Source organism: Phyllostomus discolor, chromosome 3, assembly GCF_004126475.2.
Source record: "Phyllostomus discolor isolate MPI-MPIP mPhyDis1 chromosome 3, mPhyDis1.pri.v3, whole genome shotgun sequence".
Lineage (NCBI taxonomy): Eukaryota > Metazoa > Chordata > Mammalia > Chiroptera > Phyllostomidae > Phyllostomus > Phyllostomus discolor.
In genome coordinates, this window is record NC_040905.2 from 31,560,571 (window position 1) to 31,575,165 (window position 14,595).

Genomic DNA, 14,595 nt, shown 5'->3' on the forward strand with positions numbered 1-14,595 from the left:
CTCTGTCTCCAATGTTCAGCTCCCTAATTATCCTTTCCTGCCTGGTCGTATTCGCATTGTAAAATGAGTTATTACCAAGTTGAGTTAGACTTAAACATCACTTTCCTATAGCTTGGGATACTTTCATGTCATTATTCCTCAAACACTTGTCAAAATAACACATTTATCATATTGGATATTTTGATAAAATAAAACCACTGCTTGAATGTAAAAGGCTTATTCAAATCCAAGGACAGTTTTCTGAGCCTGAATCATTTGATTTCTCTGTAGTATTTAACATGTCCTCCCTAAGCTTTCTCTTGCTTTAATGGTAATTACTCCTGGGTCTCAACCCAATCCCTCTTGACCTTGGGCGCAGACTCTCATTCTCTGGAGCTCTTTAGTGCCCGGGTCATCAAGACCTCATGTCCACGTTGACTCCTCAGGTATGGATTTGCTTATCCCAAAAGAGTAAGTAAGAAGACAAATGTTTGATGCTGCCCAAATTATCTGAACCAGCTTTCTCACTCCTGAGTGAGGCCGAGCATTTCCAGATGTCTCCCAGAAACCCCACAAAGCACTTCCAGATTGTTGTGGATTAACCTGAAAGCATGCCTCCTTTGATTTCACCTCTGACATATAAAGAACTTGGAGCTTACACTCCCACTTTCATAAGAAAAAGCCAAACCCACTGAAAATCAGTGAGTTTCCTTAGATCCATGGAAGATTTGAGGTTGCACAGCCAATTGCTGCCCCCAAATCTTCAGGGAAAGATAAATAGACAGTCACATCCAAGTTCAGCTCACCTGGAAAATAAGTTGCTGAGTCGTGAAGGGGAAGGAATATTTCAGTGGTCATTTTGATGAATTACTGGAGGCTGATTGTAAACTAGCACGTGTTCAAAACTTCTGGGAACCTAGTCTTTGGTCGTTCCCACACTGTGGTGGGTTTTGCCTCTAGGAACCCCACCAGGTTCTCATGCTGAAGAACTGAGAAAAATCCCCAAGTGTGCAGGAAGGAACATGACAAATTTGAAATATTGTTAGAGTGTTTTTTTGCCAGCGAAACACTCAGAGCCTCGTCTTCCGTCGTCAGCAGGGTAATTACCTACCTCTAGTCCTTGAGAACATTTTGATCTCACCTAAGGGCTCAAAAAAGGGCTAAGGAACATGCATGAAGGCCAGACACAAGAACACAGGCTCAGACTTCATTATGATAGACTAAGACTTCAGTGTAGGCTGAGACTTCATTATAAAATTAGAGAATGCTTATCCAACTCTACAGGGTTCTTGTGTAACAGCGAGTCACACCTGTGAAAAGTGCAAGAATCAGACTCTATTTAAGAGGAAGTTCTTAGAAAAACAAAGCAAAACTAAACAAGGGTGCCAGAGGAAATGGAAACTCTGAATGCAGCCCAACTCCTGACATAAAACATCCCACTAAAGCCTGTCTACCTTGAATCCTATCACTGGAGATACTATGCGCAGTTTTCAATAGACAATTATAAGGTATGATAGAAGGCAGGGAAAGGTAGTCTAAAGTCAAAGTACAAATTTGCACCAGATTCAGACATGACACAGATCTTGAAGTTATCAGTCAGAAAATTTAAATCAATTATGATTAACTTCTTAGAATCAGATGGTAATGTACAAAAAGTGGTAGAAACTCCAAGAAAGAATCAAATGGGAATCAAGGACACTGTAATAGAAATAAAGAATGTCTTTGAAACTTGTCCCTTTCATCATGTTCCACTTCAAAATCAAATATACCCCATCTATCTCTTTCTTCCTCTCCTTTATGAGTCACTATCTTTAATAGAGGTTATGGAGAGGAATATAGCACTGGCTTGGTACATGCCTGGATTTGAATCCCAGCATGCCGAAGCACTCGCCAAATCTGTGATCTTGGACAAGTTATTTAGCGTTTCTGTGCCTTCACTTTTCTACTTATAAAATGGGTCAATCATAGTGACTATAGACGAGGTACAATTTTGATTATGAAAACGTTAATAAGTATAAAGTATATAGGACATTGTCTGATGATAAGTAGGTACCTAATGTTTGGGGGCCTAGTGCAAAATTGAAATGTGGGACTATTTGTCTAAAAAAAATAACTAAGAATTTCAAGATGGAGAAGGCAGAGCATTAAACCCAGTGTGGGACCCTTCTGAGTGCAGAGCCCTCTACACCTGCGTGGGATGAACCTGAAAGATGTGTTTCCACCTGACAGACAAGCAAACACTTTGGCTCAGCACCAGCAGCAATCACAGGGTAGAAGGTAGAAGCCTGGAGCTATTCCTAGCATTCTGCAGCTTCAGTTGCCCCTATATATAATAGGTAAATAACTCTTATCATTCCTAACAGGCTAAATAACTCCCAACATTTTGTTTTCTCCCTTCCTAAGTTTATCATTGTATCTAATCTAAACACTGCAATCAACTTGCAATTGGCAGTTGTTCCTCTAGGCCAGAGGTGGCAAACACAAGGCCCTCAGGCTGAATCCTGCACCTTGTTTCCACCCAGTGGCAGCGCTGAGCTCTCACTTAACTGTTAAGGAGTAGTTACATTTACACAGTCCTAAAATTACATTCGGCCTTTTGAAGGCAACCTCAAGGCTGATGTGGACTCTAGTGAAAATGAGTTTGACACCCCTGCCTAGGCCAGCCCTTTCCCATTCATCCTTTACACTCTCTTATCAGGAGAATAATTACTACACACAATCTCATTACTCCCCATCTTAAAATTACCCAAGGCTTAACACAGAGTTCTGCCTTCCAAGACTGGAGACACTTTCAGGTCTCACTCCTGTTACTGCCCACCCACCTTGGGTCCATCTTCATGTCTCCCCAGCCCTCCCCTCAGAACTTCTCTTCACAAATAATACCAAATTGTCTATAGCTCCTGGCAATTATCTAATAAAATTCTTGTCTTTTTTTTCCACATGCACAATTTTTCCTCCACACTGACTTGTTTGGTGCATTTCCCTGCACCTTTTATGACCTCATTCTTATGCCTCTTTTGTGGGGAATTCTTCCCCATTTTTCTCCAGGCAGAATACGGTGTTCTCTCCTTTTGGTCTGGACACCTCCTGTTCTCACTTCTCTACATTTCTAATTACATTGCAGCGATGACTGTTTTTATATTGTCTCTCTCACCCACCCGTGTGTATTCCAGGTGGTGCACCAGGTGGTGCCTCAATGATTAGAGCATCTTCTAATTATAGTCTATGCAAAGTACGTAGCAGGTGCTTAATAAATGTTAGAGGACTGTAGAGTAAATGTGTGATTAAATAAGTGACTAGAAGAATTAAAAGAATAAAAAACTCACTTTCAAACTAAGAAAGCAAAAATGTAGAAGGACGTAATAGTCATTAGAAAAGTAATTCCTTATATGCAAAAGATTTTTTAAAAACTCTAAAATATGGATTTGTTTCCTCTTGTGGTATATTTTATGTATTTTTCCTCTCTCCAGTAAAGTTAGGTATTTTTGAAGATAGAAATAACTTTTATTTATTTAGTCTTTGGAAATAATTTTAGATATTTAGAAGAACTGCAAAGGCATCAGATAGTTCCCCTTGCTCAGATAGGTTCACTCAGCTTTCTCTAATATAAATAACTTACATGACAAGAGTATAGTCATAAAGCATTCATTCATCAAAATTGACCTAATACTATTAATTAACTGTAGAGTTTACATAGCTTTTGTTTTTCATTTTTCCACCAATACTGGCTTTTGCTCCCAGCATGCCACCCAGGACTCCATGTCACATTGAAATCTTCATGTCTCCTTAGTCTCTTTCAATCTGTCAAAATTCCTGGGTTTTACTGTTATTTCATGACTTTGGAACTTTTGAAGTGTATTGGCTGGATATTTTGTGGCATTTTCCTCTGTCTGGGTTTATCTGATTGTTACGGACTGAATTGTGTCCTTCCAAACCCATATGTTGAAGTCCTAACTTTCACCACCTCAGAGTGTAACTATATGAGGAAATTGGGCCTCTGAGGAGGTAATTAAGGTAAACTAAAGTCATTCGAGTGGGGTCCAATCCAATATGACTGGGGTCCTTACGAGGAGAGGAGGTTAGGACACAAACACACTTAAGGAAGACCAGTTTGAGGACACAAGGAAAAGACAGCCAAGGAGAGAGGCCTCGGGAGAAACCAGTCTTGTCAAAACCTTGATCTCAGACTTGTTGTCTCCAGAAATGTAAAAAAAATCAATACCTCTTGTTTAAGTGACTCAGTCTATGATATTTATTACAGCAGCCCTACCAAATTAATACACTGATGTTTTCTCGTGATTAGCTGAATAATACAAATTGGGGGAAGAACGCCTTGGAGGTGATGTGTGCTTTTCCTTAATCAAGGTGAAGTCTTCCAGATTTCTCCATGGTAAAGTAACTATTCTTCCTTTTCATACTCTACAGGTTTAAGCAAGTCACTAAGTTCAACCAATACTCAAGAGGAGAACGAAGTTCCACCCCCCAGAAGGAGAAACAGATCATTTGTGGACATGAGTTAAAAACCACAACAATTAGTAAGTATATGCAAATATATGAGATATTTTGAGAATATAAATTTTTTCATTCTTCCTTAAAATCCCTCCTTTTAATTTTAACATGCACCTGTAAACCACATCTGCAACCATTTTTACTTTTTTTCCCACTTCTTCTATATTTAGTAATTGGAATTCCCTCTGAGAAATATTTGTTTACTCTTATTGACTTATTACTTGATTCAGCCATATATATTGGTTTAGATTCCTGGATATTACTATTATTTGGGAGGTTATAACACAATCCAGTGGTTATGTATTTTGAGGTCCAACTTGTTTCAGCTCTGTCCATTGGAGAAGCATTAGCTTAGCTCCTGAGACTTTCAGATATGCAACTTGTTTTTGGAGGAGGAGGGGTGCTTATTTACTCCAGGCTCAATTCCTATTTTGCTTGTTTTAGCCCTAGAATCAGCTGTCTTTTCAAGGAGTCTCAATTCCTTTTTAATCATAGAATTGTATTTAGAAAACAGAATCTGGGTGCTCTGTGTACTGGTTACTACAGGGGTGTCGGTGATTTCACACCTTCTCAGTGTACCCTGCTCCGTACACACATGTGCACACACCTCTTTCTGTATCTGTCCATCTGTGTGCATGCTTATAAACTTAACCATGAGCTCATACTGAGGTTTCCCACTCCAAGTCAGCCCTTACAGGTGACTTTTGAAATGGAAACAATTCCATCTTGCCTTGGCATCTTTCAAGTAGTTTTTCCTCTAAAATAAGACATTCATAACACCTAGCTAATGAGTCTGGAACAAGCAAATTAAATGTTTCCATTTATCCAAGAGTGAACTAGAGTTCTGACCAGTGTGCAGTGTGGGAGTTAAAGTGTATAAAGTTTAGATGGATTTGAAGTCCTTTGGATTCTTCAGGTAACTTGATAAATACTGCCTTTCATATGGTTTGGAGTAAGAGTGATGCCTATAATAACACATTTGCTATTGATATTTCCCCATGCTTAATCAGGGGATATTCCTTTCTGTTTTTCTTCCTGACATACTCAGAATAGAATGATTCTGAGAAGAAATAAAGCATTTTTCTGTTGTGCTGGTGGGCTGAGAGCAAGAGCAGTGAGGTAGAGTATGGGCTCCATGCATTTTTGGAAGAGCTGAAAGTCTTGAGCAGTGGCGTTGGTCAACAAAAGGTGCACAGGACTGAGAGGTGGGGAATGTGGACATACACTGGGTTTGGCCTTCCACATTAACAGTCCGTGTGCTGGTAGAGAAATCACCAAGCCTCTCAGAGCTTCTGATCCCTCACCTCTAAAAGGAAGGCTTAGTCACACTACATTCCAGGGGTTCTGTGGGTTCAGAAGAGAGGGAGCAGAGTCTTCCGTGCCAGGCTCCTGGCCAAGCTCATTCAGCTTTTCTCTCATGGGGATAATTCCACTTTTTATTTTATTTATTTTTTTTCATTACAAAGCTGGTGCAAAAGGTGATCTTACTTGTCTCCTGCATTGACAAAAAAGATCAACACAATGAGAGTGTCCACTGACTTCCTGATTCTGCCTTATTTGGTGTACTTTAAACATAGTCATAATCCACTTATGGGCTTTTCACTCCAGATGCCTCTTCTGTGGGAGTAAATATTTGTCAAACGCCACCTCTCTCTCCTTTTGCCTCCCAGGAACAGGAGTGCTATCAGTTGGCTGGTTCTCTTTGTGCGTGTCATTCTTGTCCAATTGCTTTGTAGCATCTGACACTTCTCTCCTTCCCCGCTCTCTCTGACTCTCTTTTATAAAGGATTGAGTTGTGTTTTATTCTCTAATCCTTTCAAAATACCGTGTACCTTTCTAAATGATGGCAACCCTCTGACAAGGCAAGGGAGATGAGAAAGCTGGAAACCACATCAGAAGGGTCTGCTAAATCTGTTGTGACAACAGGGAAGGATGCTAGGACTTGCTTCACTGAGGTCTGAACGCACCTTTGTTATCTCTCTGAGGAAAGGAAAAGAGAAGGTGGAGGCCTGTTGGTGTTTAGTGTCCTCTGCCTGTCAATCACATCAGCACTGAAGAAAAAATAAAAGATTAAGGAAAAATGGATGAGAAATCTAAATGGAAAGGCATAAATAAGAGACACATTTGCATAGTACTAAATATCACAACTACTCTCTATTGTACACTGAGATGATTACAGCTAGAGAAAATGACTAATTTGTGCCTGGAGGAATGTAGCAAAGTCACCAAAATCGGGTGCCTGGTTTCCATTTTGGCTGGAGAGATTTTTGAATACTAAATGTGCTTTAAAGGAAAGACATACTCAGGGATTTTTTTTTTTCTTGCTTCCTCAGGAAGGTGCTCATTTGCATCAGGTTGTCAAGAGTTATGACATTTAATGTTATTAATGTCACTTCCATTATTCCACTGAATCTCAGCTGCCTTCACCTACAAAATGTAAATGTTTCTGACTACATGACCATACCAGAGACCCCAAGGAAAGGGAAAAAGACAAACACAGGCCTCAGTGTTGTGGGTAGACCAACTCACTCGCTCCCATGTCATTCGTTGCCACAAATTTGGAAATGTATTCACTCTGTGTCAGAAGCACGACACACACATACATGTGTGCACATGCTCACATGTTTTTTATTCTAGAAATCCCAGGCTGTTCAGTGAACACTGGGTGTAAACTCTTTTGGAGGAAATTGGGAAAAGGTGGTAAAAAGGCAGAACATACTTTGGTGAATAAATAGCTGAGCCAGTGGGCATCAGGTACCTAAAGATAAAAAGGGCAAATCTTAAAGACAGGTGGGCCTATAATTTTCTACTATAATGCAGCGAGGATTACTGAATGGTTGAATACTAAAATGACATTTATGTAATTATTCACATAAATTTATTTAATGACATGAAGTAATTTTGATATAATTAAATGTTAAAAATAATGTTTTTAATTTTAATTTGTGAAGTAGAAACAATAACTTTTGATATAATAATATTTCATTTTTAAATAATTTTATTTTTTAGACAAGCCTGGAAAGAAGACTCAATAATAATGAAAGTTTTAAAACTGTACATAATTAGACCTAAAATTCAATTCTAAACTAAAAATGGTATGTCCATGTAATTTTTATATTTATTTTGAAAAGTTTCTAAATTACAGAAAAGCAAGAGACTCATGCAATAATCACCTAGATTCAACAATTGAAATTTTGCCACATTTTTCACATTTACTGTTTTCTGTTACTACCTTTGTCTCTCTTAGTTATGTCTTTACATATATAGATACATAGATAAACCCATTCATAGTTTTTCTAAATTGCACATACATGTGTAAATACTGAAAATCCACTACTATACCAGATAAAATTAAAAACAATTTCCTACTATTAAATAATGCTAAAGCATGTGAACATTTTCTCTGTTCTTTCGAAGTATTTTAGAACTGGTTTCTGTTAAACCCAGACTCCAGCCTGGGCATTCATCATGTTGTTGTGCTTCCTTTGACCTTTTATCTCAGAACAGTCCCTTCTCCCCTAGGCTCTAATAAGCCTTTTAAACATTTTTCATGATGTGGACTTTTGTAAGAGAGGCAAGCAGTGATATTTTTATGCCCTGCATTCTGGGTTTGTTTGATTGTTTTCTTACAGTATCATTAACTTGTTCCTCTACCTCTCACATTCCCTGTAAACTGAAGGTTGGGTCTACACCGCGACCATTATTTTCAGCAAGAACGCCCCACGTGTCATGTTACACACCTGACGTTTCAGCACGTGAGCAGGTGCCTCATGTCAGGTTGCTGTGTTACTAGTGATGCTAAATGCAATCACTTGGCTAAGGTAGTGACAACCATTCATCTGAGGAATTTAGCATCCAATAGCAATGGTTGCCTGAATTAACAATTTTGGAGAAGTATAAAGTGATTTTAATGATATTATTGCTTTTACATTTATTAAGTAACATTTTTATGTAAAGAACAGCTTTACTTCATCAACTGGCTTTATCTACAATTACACATGAAGCTTTTGAGGAAGGAATTAACCCTTTACATTAGTTTCTATAATCCAGAGTATGGTGTGGATGTCATAGTCCCCTGCAGTAGTGGATAGCAAGGGCTATTTTTCTCTTTTTTAATGTTTTTTTTTGAGATTAAAGATTTAGAATTTTTAATGTTATACTCAACTGAGTATATCATTATCACTTTTTGTTGACACTCCAACTCCCCAATTTAACGACTGTAAGCCCTTCGACCAAACTATTGTGTCCTTTTGACATGGCCCCATTTCTACTTGAACTTTGAACTTACCTTTGAATTATAGATCTGAAATTAGTTTTTTTGACTAAGGAGCATTGGCTCCTGCTTGTGGTGAACGATATTTAGTCAGATTCTGCGCACTAGAGATGATTATGGCTACAGATGTCATCATTTTCAGGTTGCTTCAGTGAAAGAGCTATATATTTATATATTTAAAAGGCATATTGTGAATCATATATCAAATACATTCATGTTAGTGGATATTTTAAAACATTGCTTGATCTTTTAATTTTACCTAGTTTCTCTTCCATTGAAAGGTTCTTCAAAAAGTTTAAAAAAAGAACTACATTATGAGCCAGTAATTCCACTTCTGGGTATTTATCCAAAGAAATCGGAAACACTAATTCAAAAGATACATGCATCCCTATGCCAATTGTAACATTAGTTACAATAGTCAAGCTACGGAAGCAAACTAAGTGTCCATCAGTAGATGAGTGCATGAATGGATAAAGAATAGGCGGTACATATATACAATGAAATTTTACTAGGCCATAGAAAAGAATGAAATCTTACCACTTGTGACAACATGGATAGACATAGAGGGTATTATTACGGTAAATAAAATAAGTTAGGCAGAGAAAGAAAAATACCATAAGATTTTACCTACATGTAGCATCAAAAGAACAAAATGAAGGAACAAACAAAACAATCAGATCCACAGAGAACACACTGATCACTGCCCAATGAGATGGAGGTTGGGGCTGGGTAAAAATGGATTAATAAGTAAACTTGAAGTTACAAAATAGTTACAGGATATAAAGTGCAGCATAAGAAACATAATCAATAATATTATAATAACTATGTATGGTGTCAGGTGGGTGGATACTGGAATTTTGAGAAGAAACTAAATAAATGCCTAACCACTACACCTGAAACTAATATAAAATAATATTGAATGTCAACTATAATTGAAAAGTACAATAACAATAATACTTAAAAGTAAAAAAGGAAAGTTAGTTAATAATATCATTAACTTGATTTGTACTGATTTGTGCTCTTTCAATCTGTGAAAATAGTATTAAGATTGCAATACTATTATCACCATAAGGATGCATGGACAAAAACTGAAGGGGGCAGTGGAAATGGGAGGGAGGTGGGGAAGAATGGGTGGGTGGGTTGGGATGGGAGTAAAGGACAAAAAACTGTATTTGAACAGCTATTAAAAAAATAGAACTATGAAGAAATATTGAAGGTTTATTTGTTTCATTAAGAATTTACAGTCATAATTACATGGTAAAAGTGCCTTGAATTGTTTCTAATCTGTGTGGTTGTTACCATCTACTATATAATTAAGTTCACTTATTTTTGTTAAATTTAAAAATTAAAGTTTTTTTTTGATTTGAATTTGTTAATATGTAAAACAGACATAATTCTAATGTCAAAACTAGATTAAATTATACTGACAGAGGTTTCATATCTATCCCAGCTTAGCCAACTCTATAATTATTTTATTTGTTTTAGGCTTCTCTTTCCATTGTTTCTTTCTGCAATAAGATGTGTGTATTTTTTTTCAATGTTTTTACCTCCAAATGTAACATGATAATGACATTCAGCAGTTTTTAACCTACAATATATTTGGAACATCACTCAATAATGTTACTTTGTTCTTATGTTTTATACCAGCATAGTATTCTACCGGGTGGATGCATTGTCGTCTCTTGACAACTGGTCTCTTACTCATGCTTCATTCTCCTCTGTTTACAAATGTGCTGTCAGGGACTTGAAAGTAACTTGACTTATTTTCTTGTCAGTGACTTGGTCTTTACATTTAGAGGTCCACATATTTTTCTGCATATCTTTAAAACTTTAACAGTTTTATTAAAGTATGCTTTAGGATTAAACTTTTGTGTGAACAATTCCAGATGTAAGATGAAAACCTTAATAAGTAGAATTATGTTTTATTTGATTTCAGAAAAATGGTGTGCATATGTGTGTTATAGTGTAAGTATTATGTTTTATCATTTTGTATTTTCTGGGAGAGTGGGGGCTGTCAATTACTCCAATTATACCCCTGTTGGATCCTCTTTGCATAATTCTACACATTTTTGTTCTTTTGATAACATTCTTATTCTGTTTAATTTTATTAATCCTTGTATTGATATTTTCTATTTCTAATATTATGTTTCCAGTCACACATTTTTTATCTCTGTCACATTGTAATTTAGTCTTAATTTCTGCTCCATGATATTTAATGCCTATCTTTGTATGAATGCTTTCTATACTTAAAATTTGGGTGATTTGCTATTAACTTTTCTTCTGTTCCATGACTGTTGTGTGTATGTGCTTGTGTGTGAATTTTCCCATTCTGAAAGTGTTATCATTTCTTTTTTTTTGTTTGTTGTTTGTTTTTAAGTTCTAGAAATTCTTTTGTTGTAATGTAAGAAAAAATTTAAGTAGACAGGCAAATTGATTTGAGTCTTCTTCTGATTCTTTCTTATTATCTTACTTTAACTGCTTTATTATTTCTCTTCATCATCTAGCTTAAAAATAAGAAAAACAGAGTGCCCAGAATGACCTTATATACTGGCAAATGACAAGTGATCAGAAGGCAAACACTTCTTAACACAGATGCCAGTAAAAGCATAACTTTGAAATTTAAATTGAACTGGCAGAGATGAGTGAAAAATAAATATTAGCCAATACTTTAAAAAAACTAATATTAATACTAGGAGCAAAAAATTTTTTAAAAACTTACGGAAGATTTAAATAACAAGGTGAATAGGCTCTAACTAAAATATATAAAAATTTATATTCAATAAATATATAATATGCATCATGGTATAGTTTCAAAACAGATTATGATTTAGATAACAAAAGAAGAAATAATGCATAGTAAAAGATCAGTATTATATTTGTTCCCTGACTTCAAAAACAAAAAAGTGTTTTTATGTATTTGGAAATCACTAAACTGATTATAAATAACTAGGGAGATAAAGAGAAAACAGAACATTATTCAAACATTGCAGTAAAATGACAACTTTAAACATGTAAGTTTTTGAGGATACATTTAACACAGAAATTAAATAGACATTTTGAACTTTAAAGAATTTTTGAGGAAAACATGGAAATCTAATTCAATCTAATCAAAGGAAAGTATCCATTTGAAAATGCAGAGAAAACCCAAAAAGTAACCAAAACTTAATAATAAATGTAAGGACCATAAACAACTTTGTAAGAACAAAGCATAAATAATTACAATAAAATAATTTAATTTAATTTTGATGTCAATTAGCACCAATTAGTACAATAATGAAAGTAAACTAAATATTGAATTTTAAGAAAATATGGCTGGAGATGTAGCATAGATAAGACACTTAGCTCCTAAAATAGCTTAGAAATAGATTTACTCCTTTTAGAAATCCCTGAAACTATCAAAGATAAACAGAGAAACAACAAAATAAAGCCCAATAGGAATAAGAAAGAAAACAAACTAGGCCCCTTGTTTTTTCCCATCCAAGTATTCTTCTGTTGACGACTTTCCTTGCCCTTCTGTGAGACTGCAGGGAAAAACTGCACCAGGCGCGGTAACCCAAGTATTCAGTTTCCATTTTAGCACTGTATTTCACTGTAAGATTCCAAAAGAACATGTTGTTATATTTGTATTTTGTGTTCAGAAGCTTGATCACTAAATAAACTTCACCTGGGCTTGGAGCCATTCATCCAGTTCATCCAGTTTATCAATACTGACTACCTACCAATATTGTTCTAGACACCAGATGTTCAGTGAGAATAACTCATACAAGCTTGCTATTCCCAAAAAGTGTGTGTTCCGGCATTAGAGGTCACATAATAAAAATAGTAAACCTTTAAAAATTTAAGTAAGTTGTGCTATAGATAAAAGAAGAGAGGAAGATGATATGGTGATGAGTGTATATGTGGGTGGAAGGACTAACTTAGGGGAAACTCTGACAAAAAAAAATGAGAAAGAATGAAGTGAGTTACTAGGGCGTGGTAAAAATGAGGTCAGATTTCTTGGTGGGGACCAGAAGATACAGCTCCTCATGGGGAAGGTGTATTTTTGCTCTTGCCTGTGAGTGGCAGAGAGCTGACTGCTGTGAGTTAAATACATACAGTTTAGTGTTCTCAGACAGTATGGTGTCTGAACATGGTGATCGATATTTATTGATGTTACTCTAGTAAGTGCAAAGTTTGGGGATGTGATTTCTAGTGTTCTCTTAGCCTTTTTACCTCATGGTTCCCATAGAGCTGCTGTAGTTGCAACCATCACGACTGTATTCCAGACAGAAAAAAAATTATAGAGAGTAACCAGGATGGAGTGAAACCTGTATCAAGGCAATAAAATTGTTTCCAAAACTCTAGCAGAAGTTTATATCACTAGTCAGAACACTTTCACAAGGCTGTCTACTCCTATCTGTATGAGAGTTTGAAAATTAGCATTTTTCTTTGTTTTGCCATTTTTACTGAGCTGGACATATGTCTGATTCCATCCAAGAAGGTGTTCTTGGATACTGGATAGCCAACACTTTATGTCTGCCATACAAGTTTCATACATTTTTATTTCATCTTACATGTGTCAAGGAGCCCTTGGATGGTTTTAAGCAGTGAGCAGCGTGACTGGATGTAGTATGTTCACAGGCAGTTTGCTGCTTATGGAATGAGCTATAGGCAGGACAGGTGGAAGCTGGGATACTAGCTGGGGAAGGTATGCAGGCATTCAGGTGAGAAAACGGTGACCATAGTGAGATTAATGGACATGAAGAGAAATTGAAAGAATAAGAAAATGTTCTGGAGAGAAACAAAATTTGCTGATGGAATAAAATCAGGGAGTGGGGGAAAAAGAGCCCTGAGAATGAAAGAACCTCAGAATTTTTATTTAAACAGTTTATGAATTGTGATTCCAGAGATGGGGGAACTCCATGGGGACACAGAATGGGGACATCCAGGGTGTTCTTAAATTGCTCTGTAGGGGAATATTAGGAGAATATGTAATCATATTCAGTAGCCCATTGCCTCTGAATCTGTAGGTCTAAGAATAGGACAGGTAGGAGATGTGAAACAGCTCTCCGAGAAATTACAGATACACGGATTGTACAGCAAGTCTGATTCAATGGGCCCAGTTTCATGACAAGGCTCTCACCATCACTCTGCTGTGAAATGCAATACTTCCTCATTCTGTCATCATCCATTCTTATCCGAACAGCAACATCTTTTATACTTTTGAGGGATTGTGGGCACTCCTTTTCCTTTGGGGAAAGAGATCTTCTAAAACGATGTGATTCATTCATTACCACCAACAATACTAGTACTAAAAATTATTATTATTATTATTATTACTACTACTACTACTACTACCACTACCACTACTTAGGCATTGAAGTGCCATCAATTTAAAATTAATAATACAACTTGCTGGGGAAATGGATGAATAGATGGAGCACAAAAGATTTTAGGGCAGTGAAAATACTCCATGTGTACTGTAACAATGGATTCATGTCATTATACATTTGCCCAAACCCACAGAATGTTCAACACCAAGAATCAACCCTAATGTGAACTATGGACTTCAGCAGTTATGATGCACCCCAGTAGGTTCATTGACTGCAACCATATACCACCTGGTACAGGATGTTATAAGGTGGGGGGAAGGCTATCTGTGTATTGTGTGAGAAGGCGTATGAACTTTCCTCTTAATTTTTCTGTGAACTTACATAAATTTTCTAAAAATTAAAGTCTTTAAAGAAGCTTTGAAAATAAACATAGCTCTTAGTTAAAGTAGAGACATGGAAGGTTTATCCCATGAATTAACCATACTCAGCAGTATTATTTCCACTTTATGATTTCTTTCCCTT